Genomic DNA, 12,786 nt, shown 5'->3' with positions numbered 1-12,786 from the left:
AAAGTTTTTTATTTATTTCTTCTTTTTTTATGAAATCTCCACTTTTTTATATCTTTGCCCATTATATGGTGCTGAAATGTTTAGTTGACCAGCACAAAATTATTCAGCAACTATTTTGATGATTAAAATAGTCCTTGGGACCCTTGTCCTGCCTTGGGACAGATATTTTCCTCTATTTATCAACCCATATTAAAGTCCAAAAAATTTCCCCCCCAAAGCGTTTCCAAACAGAATTACCAGAGATCACTTTCCATTTTCCTCAGAGTAGCAACTGCCTACAATGCAAGGATAAAACATGGGCTTATTCGGTCATTTAGTCTATAATGGAGACGTGAAGCAGACAGAAATGGTGCCAGGCTGCCACCCTGTTTGGACCACCACTAAGCTTTCATTGTCCCGGTATGATTTTGAGCCCAATGGCAAATAAAAGTGGAAGCTAAGTTTATAGGGAACCAATCCAAACAACGATGGTGTCATTATTTTATAGCCATTACACTGTGCAATCAACATTTACTTCATAATGATAGGGTAAAATAAAAAAATGGGGCCATTGCCAGTTTAACTATATGATTAATCAGAAAAATAACTGCTTGTTCCAGCCCTCTGGTGCACTCTGCCCAGAGATCTGAGACAAAATGGGAATAAAAACTGTTGCACAGGGTAGTAAAAGCACCAAATAAACATCAAACTTCAAAACACATCAGTCAAATTAAGACGACCTGCCGTGTGGTGGAGCACCTGACAATTCAGACGGACAATCTAACAGTCGTGGTAATCAGTGCTGAGAATGTCAACACGTATTGGTGCCTTTCTCTCACTGTAGATAATAAATGTTAATAGTGAATCTTCTGAGTCTACTTGCTGTCATATGAAAGGTCAAAAGTCCATCACAGTATCAACTCATCCCGTCTCTTTAGTGCCTCCTGCTATTTCTCAAGGCAAGCACAGCAGTGAGGACAGTTTCTGTGGAGGGGTTCTCAGTTGACAAATCATGTTGCCATAGGAACACTGTCAGTTGCGTGGGTGGCAGGTAAGGATGGTGTGTGTCACTATAGTGGGAAGATTTAATAGGTCCTCCCTACGCTGAGCAGGAATACAAGCTTGTGGTGGCAAAGAGCTTTCAGTTTATGTGATTCTTGGTGCCAAGAACCTTCACAACAGTGGAGGGAGTGAGACAGGACGACACAAATCAAACATATGTGGGATAATATCATGTGAGTACCAACGTCATGCAGAGTCACCAGTCTGGGGAGAGACCGAGAGGTTTTGTGAGGTACATGGCAAAACTTTCACGTCCCAGTGCAGTCACCCTTTTCCATCCAAGTTTAATCACAGCAATCAAAAATCAATACCCGTAAGTGATGAAAGTCCGAGGCGTCAACAGAATAACAAATGAAACGCGTTTTCATTCCAGGAGAGCAACAAATTTCTCCCCAGCACTTGGCGAGAGTTAGGCCCCTGGCTAAGAGTCAATCACTGCATTCGCACAGACACAAGCCATTCCAAATCCCATCAACAGAAGAAAAAAAAAATACTCAAAAAAAGGCAAAATCCCAAACTCAAAAGGGAGTCGCACACAGAGAGAAGAATAACACGAAAACCCAGTGTAAGCCTTGTTAAATCTCTCTCTGTAACATCCCCAACATTATGCTGCTAGACTATGATATATCCTGAGGGGAGGGGGGAGACAGGAGATTGTGGGGTGATGCGGGGAGGGTATTACAGTAAAGCAGATCCTCCCCCAATTCCACTTCCTTCTGGCTATAGCGCAGCAGGGGTCCTCCATGAGCCCGCTGTTTCACAATTACTGTGGTAACACTGCATACTGATGCCCCCTGACACCACTGACACTCAGGGCCAGACAGGAAGTGAGAGAGAGAGGGTGTGTGGGGGTGACACAAGAGTGGTGAGACATATCATTAACTTTAAATCCTCTGGTCATCCCAACAGAGGCTCCCTCCTGCTAGGAAACAATCTTACACAGAAAAACATAGTAATCAAACATAGTAATCACATCCGCAGTATATTTCACAGTCAATACTACTCAATAGGGTCATTCCTACCAGGGTCTTGTCAATCATAGCTGCACTTAACTTCAGTAAGGAGAAACTATTTTCAATAACAACAACAATACAGTCATTTTTCATGGCAATTTGACTGTATTATTGTTCCCACTGCAGCTACCAAAACCTTTTAAAGTAATGCTGGTGTCCTTTTCTTATTATTTCTAAGTGGTGGTGCTTTGAGTGTTCACAAAAGTCAGTGACCTCTTTTAGCACCAAGCACCAACCCTCTATTCAAGTCGAAACAAGTGAAACTTTTCTGTAACACAATACTCATCAATGTCAACACAGGTCTCCTAAACCAACAAGGTTAAAGCCGGGTGGGACCAGGGTGGGGTGTCAAGAGCACACATACTATTGTCAACAAACTGACGTTAACCCTCCAATACGATTACATATTGATGGCACTGCAGGGCCCACGTGTGGACTGAGTCATATCAATATTCTAGTACAACACAATAGTAGTAGAATTGCACGCTTGAGCAACATACTATAAAAACATTGTTCGTTCTACAGTCTCACTTAAAGTCAACCCTCCTATTGAAAGAATAGGGTGATGAAAAAAAGGTTCAAATGTTGCAGGAAGTGCCTGCCTGGGGAATAAATAGCACGACATAAAAAAAAAAACAGTTCACGATTGTCGTAGGTTACATGATAAATACTGAAAAGCCCTGAAGTATTGTCTGATATGGATTATTAAAACGTGTGCGCATGCATGCATGCTTACTTAAGCATGCGTGCCCATGCTTCTTTGCGACAGACAGGATGAAAACAGAATTAGGGGCCTAATCCTCGCATGGACTTAAGGCGTCGGCGCGGGAGCGAATGAGAGAGAGCGAGAGGGGGAAAAAATGCCCTAAGACCGTCTGCAATTTTCTCATCATTTCATGCATCTGAAACAAAACTAATTTACTGGTTGTCATGCTCGGCTTGGCACACGCTGAAACGTAAGAGCCAATATGCGCAGCGTGTCACCTGCCGCTGCATCAAAGAGAGCTGTTTATATATCAGACTCACAGCTCCATATGAATCATAGAGACCTAGGAGAAACGCCTAATATGGTCTTATCAAAAGGAGCAGTCTGGCAGACCCACTGGTACGTTGGTGCCTTTCCCCGTCTCCCTGATTCCCATCTAAAACAGCGACATCCCCATGTCCCCTTCTCACTTTATATCCTGCCTCATAGGTCATCCCAATGTCACAGCGAATCGCAACACACAAACACACACAGATAAAGTTATGTACTTGGCAGCTTAGAGTGAGGCAGAAAGATATGGGATGAGAGAGCTGGAGGCAGAAACAGTCAGAGAAGGAGAGAGAGAGAAGGATTGAGAAAAAAGATGAAAGAAAGCATGAGAGAAGGCTGGAGGGAGAAAACAAAAATTGTGGGACTGTGATATAGTAGCATGTACATGTATTGGGCCCCATTATAAAGGCACATGACAGCTTAATAGGACTCTGGCTGCCACGAAGAAAAAAGAAGTTCTGAACAGCAGGGTATGTGCGCACATACACACACATATATACATATATCTTCTCTGGAGGCGTCACACATATGCTGAGTAAACTATTCAGAGGAGAACAAAGGTGCTCATTAAATTGAATGCTGTGACGTGTATTGATTTCTCCCCATAGAATTTCACAACGCCTATTGTTTGGAGATCCTCTCTTCAGATCTTGCCGTCATTGCCGTGGCAAACATCAATATGCAGCTCTGTGGCGCATTACCAAAGGGTTAATTACATACTTGTAAGCAATTACTCTCTTAATGTACCATAGAATCCTCCCACTAAATTGGAATTTAGATCAAAACCATCAAGCTGTCAGTCAGTGATATAATCTTTTTAATGCAGTGTCAAATGAAATGTAATGGACTTTGAATCTTGCATGTACATCACGTATTGGGTTTGAAGCCTACTTTAAGGTCAAGTCTATGCAGACAAGATAACAAAGACAGAGGTTTATTATGGCAAGTAAGGGTCTAAGACAGCTTTAATTTAATTAATAATTCAAAATGTATCGCCAGTTTTGCTTCAGCTCTCATCCTAAACAAAACATTTTTTTTTTTTTTATGGCTTTCCAAACAAATTGACTCACTCTACATTTATCTGTGGAGCTGCAGCCATTGTTAAAGAATCATGTGTCCAACTGTCCTAAAATATGGGAGACAGATTATGGTGGGAAGAACAGTTGGTGACACAGAAATACAATTTGCAATCTTCTCTGTAGTGTTTGGTGGCATGGGAGAGGAATTGGACACTGGCCTGCGTCTGGTAGTCCTGTCACAGCCCAGAGGGGTTTAAGTGTGTGTGTGTGTGTGTGTGTGTGTGTGTGTGTGTGTGTGTGTGTGTGTGTGTGTGAGAGTGTGTGAGTGTGTGTGTGTGCGGGTGCGTGTGTGTGTGTGTGTGTGTGTATGTGTGTGTGTGTGTGTGTGTGTGTGTGTGAGTGAGTGTGTGTGTGTGTGTGTGCGTGTGTGTGTGTGTGTGTGTGTGTGAGTGAGAGAGAGGGAAAGAGAGAGAGACATCAAGCAAGAAAGAGAGCAACAGAAAGGGAATGCGAACAAACAGAGAGCTCCATTCAGGTCCAATCCACAGACACATCATTCAGTCTGACATGACGATACATCTCTGTGACCAGAGGAATCGTATAGGGCCTCAGCAGGCCAGTCACAGATGCATCATTCACACCCACATGCAGACACACAAGCACACTTCTTGCTGAGTCTTTCCTACACTGCTACCAGGCATTTATATCACAATGGAGAATCTTTCCAAGATTCCCCATTCATACTCATTCATGGTATCGCCCTTGACATGAACACATTGCAAAGATTTTCTATGGAGCTTATTCATGAAGTGCACTGCCCCCAAAATGTAATGAATGTCTTTACTGCCAAGGTTGGAGTGAGAGTTTATCCATTAGCGAGCCATAATATTGACAGGGCCGTGCTCTGCGGGTCCAAACTACAGCCTTGTAGCCGTAACATTGGCCGACAGACAAGGGGTAGTATGTCAATGTGAGGTGCTTACAGGCCGATAAAGGCTGCTGTTCCAATTCCTATAGGCAGGCTTTGATGGACAGCGTGCAGGGAGAGAGGCAGAGAGGCAAGGAGAATCGTGAGGGAGGGAGACTGAGTAGTGCCAAGTGCTCTCACAGCCTTTAAGAGTTCAGAACTGAGCTGGAATCTGGTGAAAGGACAACCAGGCAAGACACAGATGAGATTAGATTATCAAACTACGCAGGGACTAAATGTACCTCCCTTGAGACCTTGGCAGCAGCAGAACACGCACACAAAAACAAAATAAGTAAACACGTCCGCTAAGAGTTCAAACTGGAGCATTCAGGAATGACTTGTGGTAAACATTAACACTGAAAAACAGACGCAGACACAGTCCAGCTAGCTTGTCAGGCAACATCACACTGTCACAGACAAGCAGAGGAACTTCACCCTGTGAGTGAGCTTCTTAACTTTACCTCACACAATTAAACCATCCACCAGCAGTATCTGACATGTGTAGCCATCAGAGTGAATTGGGTGCCACTGCAGATTCTCTCAACAAAAGAAAAGCATGAAATCGAGTAAAATTAAAATGACTCCTTCCCAAAGCACATCTAAACATGTCTAAATGCTTTAAAATCTATCTTATATGGAGAGATGCTTTTAATATTTTTCAAAGTAAAATCTGTTAGACATCCTTTGATTAATAATCCAATAAGCACAGCATGCATAATGCTACTGTGCTGTCGAAACAAAAATCATAATTGATGTCAACACAACCCTGGTATATGGGATCAATCTATCCACTGCACCAGCCTGTGAAGCCACACTGCCCCTCATGGTTTCTCCAGGATACAGCCTCGTCCCTTCAGCCACGCTCTGTTGAGTTGAGTGTTCACTAATCACAAGCATGTAAGCCTTCTGTTGAGACTGTTAGACAAAAATAAACCCACATGACTCAAAATGTATCATCACACTGCTTGGAAGATATCTGCACAAAACCCACAACACAATGGCGTACATCAAGTAGCGTTTTGGGGGGCGACACTGAATTGATGCATTGAGTGTGGAGTGCAGGTGGAGAGAGGGAGGGAGAAAGCAGCAGAGGGGCTCAGTGTACTCAGTGTGACTGCTGTACTGGGGATCTGCATTTTGCATATAGGCTGGAGCAGCTGCTTTCTGTGCATGAGGTGCAAGACAGGGTGGGAGGAAGGGGGTAGAGGAAGGAGGGAGCAAGAGACAGAGAGGCAGCGTAAACTCACATTTTGGAAGCAGGGATGTACATCACATTACATGGTTGAGACCACAGCGTGTGCAGAGGAGCCTGCACTGTCACTTCCCTATACTTAAATGCCTAGAAATCAGCTCTGACTCCAACAAACAGTCCCATTCAAGTATAGATGACACTGATGCCAGGAAATGACACACAGATACGCTGTGCCAAAGGAGATGATTAACCCCAGCTAGGCAAAAACCAATGTGTTGCTAACAAAGTAAGATACTGTATACGGAACAAAAGCATCCTTTAAAGACAAGTAAGTGTTATCGGTAATGCTACCTTAAACATTTAGCATTGAGGAAAAATTACTCATCATTACACATCGTCTCTCGGCATACTCCATGTGGCATGACTCCAACACAGTGAAAAGTGCAGCGCTCAAGAAGACGGTGATCTATGTGAATGTTATCCATCCAAAAATCTCACAAGATTAGTTTTGTATAATTTGGCAGTGTTGTAAATTCCAGCCAATCTTGAATTATTTAAATTTGTGCTCAGCATGTCACTCAGTATTGTGAAACCAACATTACACAGGCAAAAACACTTAAATTGACACACATTTGTCTCTCTTGTCCTCTCCATCATTCAGATTTTTTTCAAGCATTTGTAAAAAAGAACGAGTTTAATCTTAAAAAATTTTTAAAAAAATAATAACACATAGCATGTGACCCTAAAGGATACTTCAGAAATCTCTTGACTCAAGGTAAAGTCACATTAAACTCAGCAGCCTCCTGTATACCACAGAGAGCAAATCCTTGCAGAGATATTGAGCTATAGACAGTGTTTCTGTTAACTTGAGTATCCCTAAAGTCAAGTCCTGCGGTCAAGTTCACAGTCTCTGAGAGGACACTGGAGAATCCCGGCGATCCTGGAAGCCACACGGGGAGAAACGCGCGTGTTACGGTTCATTTTGCATCACGCAGCGCACGACACAGTTGGCACAGCTACTCTTAATATTATAAATGCGCGGCTGCATTGAGTTCTTATGCTCCTACGCTGGCTGCAACGAGATGCTAAAAAGGCAGAAATGCGTAATAATTCAGAGGGAGTGTGCAAGTCGTTTAAAAATGTTCTCCCTTGAGCAGTTTCGGGCTACATAAAATCCAACGTGGATCCCTACAGATGCAGGACACGCTGGATTAAAGAACTTTTCAAAAAGAACCACGCTCGTGGTTTTCCCATCATCCTTTTAATTTTTAACACGTCACGGGATTACAGTTACGCATCCTGACAAAGCCATGTGTAGTAGAATATCTGATAGTTTTGTCCATTTCCCAATTACCGTCCAAGGGTCTACACGCCGCCAAGTGCTACAGCCCTACGCGCTGGGTTTATCCCCGAAGGCACTGCGTAAATCCGACGCGGAATCCCCGACAAATCTTCCAGTTTTTAACCTTCAGAGTTTACCGCTGTAAGAGGAACGAACACAATTTGGGCATGCTGCAGCTCTCTGTGGTTTACAGTGGATGAAGGGCATGGCTGGTATGAAGCGCCAAACGGAAGGAATCCAGTTAATATAAAAAGGTCCCAAGTTGAGAGAAATAGCAGGTCGTTACATTTCTCTGGTTATCCGATCCAAATGGGCCGGTTCGGTATGAAACCCGCCCGATCGCCGGGGTGCGCAGAACGGGCTTGGCGCAGCTAGAACAGGTGCAACACGCCTCCGTCACCTGGCTGGTGCAGTGACAACCTCACACCCATAAACCTGGCTATAATGGCACCAAGGCACCCTAAAAAAAAAACAGTCCTGGTTGAGGAGACTAACACCGTGACAAGCCTCTTTCCTTACCTGTAATCTATGCAGATATCACTTCACAGCCGCATCGACACTGCGGATAAGAGGCACGTCCAGAGCAATCCCCAACTCCTTTTACTCCCCCCAAAAATGAGAAATGCTCAGAATAATGTAAAATCCCGATCAAAACGGCGAGTCCACTTTAAATCCCCGGTGGAGGTGTAGACAGAAGGCGATTCCTGCACGGGAAAAAGAAACAGCAGCGGACTTCCAGCAGCATCCCCGATCAGCAGGACTCTACTACGCCGCTCTGAGCTCTCTGAGACCCGGGAGCTGCACCTCCCATCCCCCGGCGAGGACGCACTTGGTATGCCGTTGGAAAAGCTGCTGCGCCGCACGGGATACCGCAGGAGGCTGTACTTGTGTGCGTGTGTGTGCGTGTAAGTGTGTGTGTGCGTGCGTGCAGAGAGCGTGTGTGTATCGATGTGACTCAGTGCGGTGCTCCTGCTCAACTGAGGTGCTGAGGGTGCTGCAGCGGAGTGCGAAGGGAAGAGAGAGGGAGTGCGGGAGGGACGAGGGGGGGAGCGGGAGAGAGAGAGAGAGAGAGAGAGAGAGAGAGAGAGAGAGAGAAGGAAGCGCGCTGCCTCGGAGTTTGCAGCTCCTCGGCGGATCTTGAGGCTCGGGAGGGACTGAGTAGATGGCGCGTCGGACGTTGCAAAAAGCGACTGTTTTCCCCCCGCTATATTCAATCAAGGCTCCTGACTCTCCCGCAGTAACATCTCGGGTCTGGAGGCAAGTCTCTGACATCTACCTTGAGCACCGGGCCTATCCAAAACAAACCTTTTATTACCATGTTCACGTTTAAAGTGGCAGCTGAAGTGACACAATCCCACTATTCCCTCCGAATGCACTTTCAAGACTGAGAGTTCAGAAAGTTCATTTAACAGCTCCACACTTGAAAACAATACGACAGAGGATGTGAGATTAAATAGAGCTTATGATTTGTTAAAACAGAGATTTATTCAAGGTTTATGTAATGCATCCATCCCGTTGAGAATGGGATTTGGCAAAGCCAAAGGGGAATTTACACAAATGCGCCACAATACCGGGGTGAAATGATCAGATCATCGGATTTGAATATCTAATCGCAGGATCATTTAAAGATAGAGATTAGGCAACACAGCTACATAATTACGACACTCGCATAGTTGTAGGGGATTAGAATCTGCATTTTTGTTCTTTGATGATCTTTTAACATGCTTCAGGAGTCTATCCTCCCCCCATACGTTTTTAGGCAATTAATATTCCAAAAGACCTAATTATGTAATCATGTCTTTAACGAAGTAAGCGGTGTGGGGGAACAGGAATAATGTCCCCCTTTTTTTTCATAAAATGGGCTATTAAGCCTACCTCTTATCTACATATAAAGACAATTCAAAACAATGTGGACTCAACCCTGTGCACCATATGAGTCGATGTTGTTGTTTCTTGTATTTCCATCTCATAAAACAACTTCCAGATTAAGCCCTGAAATAGTCAAATGTGGCAAAATGAGCAAGTGCCCCCTGCCCTTTTAGTCCATATCATATCCCTGAACCTCAGAGAGGCACTGTGCGCTCTGTGTGGTGGTGGTGGTGGGGTCTTTTGGGGGAGGCATATGTGCCTGCTGCAGCATCCTCTCCCTCCCTCCCTCCTCCTCTCCTTCCTCCCCTCCTTCCTCTCCTCCTTCCCTCCCTGCTCTCACTTCCAGAGGGTTTCCTCGCTTTGAAACACTGCATCAGAGCCCCACCTACAGGCCACAGAAACTTTACAGCCACTGACACTGACACAAACACAAACCGAGGCTTCACCGGCTCTGCAGTGCCCTGTGACCATTTAAGACCCACAATTTACTGTAAGTTTTTCCTTGATTTTTCTTTACCCAAGCTTCACGACAATTTTGCAAATCGTTATAAGATACAAATTATGTAGAAACATCACAGAAAAAGTCAGGCCAGACATGTTTTCCTTGAGCCTATAATGCCTCATAGAGCATTCATGCCAGCAATATGAAGCCTGTAAACTGTAAAACAATCACAATGGAGACATACTTAAAGCTAAAAATGAAACACAAAAGGCTGTCTAGCAGTATTGCATGAATACTGGTTGCTTATATTACGTATGGCCTCTGGTCTGTTAGGTGGAGGAGGAGGACAACAACAACAAAAAACCGCTCACACCTGCATTAATCAGCTAATTAAGCTAACAATTCACAAAATGGCGCTGGAGTAAATCAACAAAAGATGCTAACAACTGAAAAACTTTACTTACCTCCACACACCACACAGCTTTCTGTCAAATAAGCGAACTTCAAACGTCAAATGCATCTGGAAAACTAAATTGAAGGCGTTTAAAGTCAATAAAGTTCAAGTTTAAGCACATTAATTATGTAAATACAGAGGAAACGTCCCAGCACTAATTAAGACCAGTTTGGAGTCACGTGACTGCTCTCACGCCCACCTGTGCAGCTCCTACAAAATAAAATCCGGTGTAGCCTATAATAGCCACAGTGATAGGCTACATGTGTTCACATAATAGTTAGCTAGGCTATATAACTAAGCTTTTAGCCTATTTATTTGTGAAAGAGCAAATACAAACTGTTTAATACAAACAGGCCTGATACAAATATATAAATGAGCCTGCAGACGAAACTTTGAAAGTTTGACTTTTCCCTCTGGTGTCTTCACTTATTTAGAAAACTTTATTTCACACTGCATGCTATGTCACATATTCTGTATGAAAACTTCTTGGGACTTCTACCAGAATTTGAAATAAAGTTCTGTGGGTGAGAAATGCTTGGCCAGACCAGATAAGTTTGCAAAGATGGACCCAATGGTGGAACTGGAAGGGCGCGCTGCTTCTTGACATAACGCTGTAATGGGCTAACTTGGCTTTTTGTGAACAAATAAACACATGAAAACAAACAAAATGGCTTTAGGTCTAACAGCCCAATGTCACCTCTGAGGAAGACTGACCTCTTCAATCAATTCACACAATAAATCAACAATAGCTGTGTTTGAGGGTGGTCGCTCTTTGGCCAAATCTCTCTTTTTGACAGGCCATTGATTTCAGTCCGTCACATCATGTGTTCATTTATTATACTTTGCTCCTCGTGACAGGCTCCGAGGGTATCTCTCTGAGTCGTTTGAAGGATGAAAATGCATAGATATCAACAGACCAATTGGCTTCATTTAATTATTCAACACAAGCGCTGAGCTAAATCAACAGTCTGTGCGTCGTAATATCAGATAGCTTTCATAGCCCAGCAAATCAATAGCGCTGCAATCTACAGTGACAATAGTCATTCCATGACGGGGTCAGGATCGCATGACCTTATGAAATTGATGTTAAGGTGACTGGTCCAGGGATAAATCAAACATGCTTGGACCAAATGATAATGGGTCTGTATAATTATGTTTTATCACCAGCATCCATCCTATCTGTGTGCTGCATGAGCATAAATTAATTCAATCCAAGGACACACAGGTTTGTCTTGGAAGCTTAAACACACAAGATTGTTTTTACTTCATTGTTCACTTGGTTAAAAATTTATAGATCAGATAAGCAGAACATTTGCAGGCATGTCAGGCATGGCATTGAAGGCAAATATTTAATTGTATCTTGTACTGTCTGACCATTAAAACAAGGTACAATAAAATGGGTGCCAGTGACCTGTTTGGTAAGGTAAACTCTGATTAGTTAGCGCCTCAGCTGAGATGCAAAATACATTTTAAAAGTCAATCACATTTATTTGTGCTTGGAGATTCATCTCTGAATAAAGTTTTCAACAAAATGTCCTTACCTTTTTTTCTGTCTTGACCAATACCAGTTAAACAAACGGGAGGTGATATATGAAAGAATCTGTAGGTGCCAATCCGCCACAAATCCATCATATGACAAGATTTTCCTCATCCGATGGAGTTGCCCAGTTGTTGTGCAATTATAGTTGCACAAATTTCATTTTCCTGAGCATTTGAATGACTTACAGTCCAAGTATTGATCAAAGGTTTGGCTTAAGGTTCATTCCTTACCTTGGAAGCATCCATTAGTAGCTGTTTTGGAGTTGAATAAACAGGGGTTGGTAAAACAATCTACTACCAGTCAGTCATATAACGTGATTTTTCTCAGCAGATAGAGTTGCTGAGTTGTCATGGAATTGAAGTTGTTAAAGCTACCATGTTGGCTTAACAGTTACGATCAAAAGTTCATTTTCTACCTTGGAAACTGCAGTTGGCAAGATAACGTCAATTACTACTGTACCTGTTTTGGAGCTTTTTTTAGTATCACAAAGGAAAGCTTTTTCTCCGCAGTTGAGGTTTGTCTTGTCTGTTTGTTCATTGTGTTAGATTTAAGGTTTATTCTTGTTGTATTCCTAATGTTTGAATTCAACCAAAAATGTAAATTCAGTCATTATCTTTTAACCCTCATGTTGATGAAAAGTTTTGTTGTCCACAAAACATTTCTTGAGCTTTGCAACAAAAGACCATTGCAGCATTCTCCTTAACAACCAAAGTAGATGGGGACTTGTTTAAAATGTAAAAAATTGAGGAAAAAAATATTTGAAATGGCTCCATAAAGCCTACCCAGTGTAATGAATGTCTACGGCTGTCCTGATATCCCAAATTGATTTGATAAAACATTATTTCCCCCATTTTTAAGCATAAATCTTCTT

The 12,786-nt window shown here is 43.0% G+C and overlaps 1 protein-coding gene across 2 annotated transcripts in view; it reads right to left on the bottom strand.

The window, feature by feature from the left end:
• Nucleotides 1-10,531, bottom strand: part of plxna4 (plexin A4) — a 238,656-nt gene extending 228,125 nt beyond the window's left edge. Inside the window, exon 1 of one of the 2 annotated variants that reach the window (XM_084345362.1) lies at nt 10,386-10,531. The gene's annotated coding sequence lies outside the window, so the exon portion shown is untranslated. Of the gene's footprint in view, nt 1-8,129; nt 8,588-10,385 lie in introns of those variants that run through there. The other variant, XM_084345361.1, reaches the window with a different exon arrangement.
• Between the last annotated feature and the right edge of the window lie 2,255 nt (nt 10,532-12,786).

This window comes from Pagrus pagrus (assembly GCF_965226575.1).
Source record: "Pagrus pagrus genome assembly, chromosome: 23".
Classification (NCBI taxonomy): Eukaryota; Metazoa; Chordata; class Actinopteri; order Spariformes; family Sparidae; genus Pagrus; species Pagrus pagrus.
Note: the sequence above shows the minus strand (reverse complement) of the source record. Positions and strands in the feature narration are given on the sequence as shown.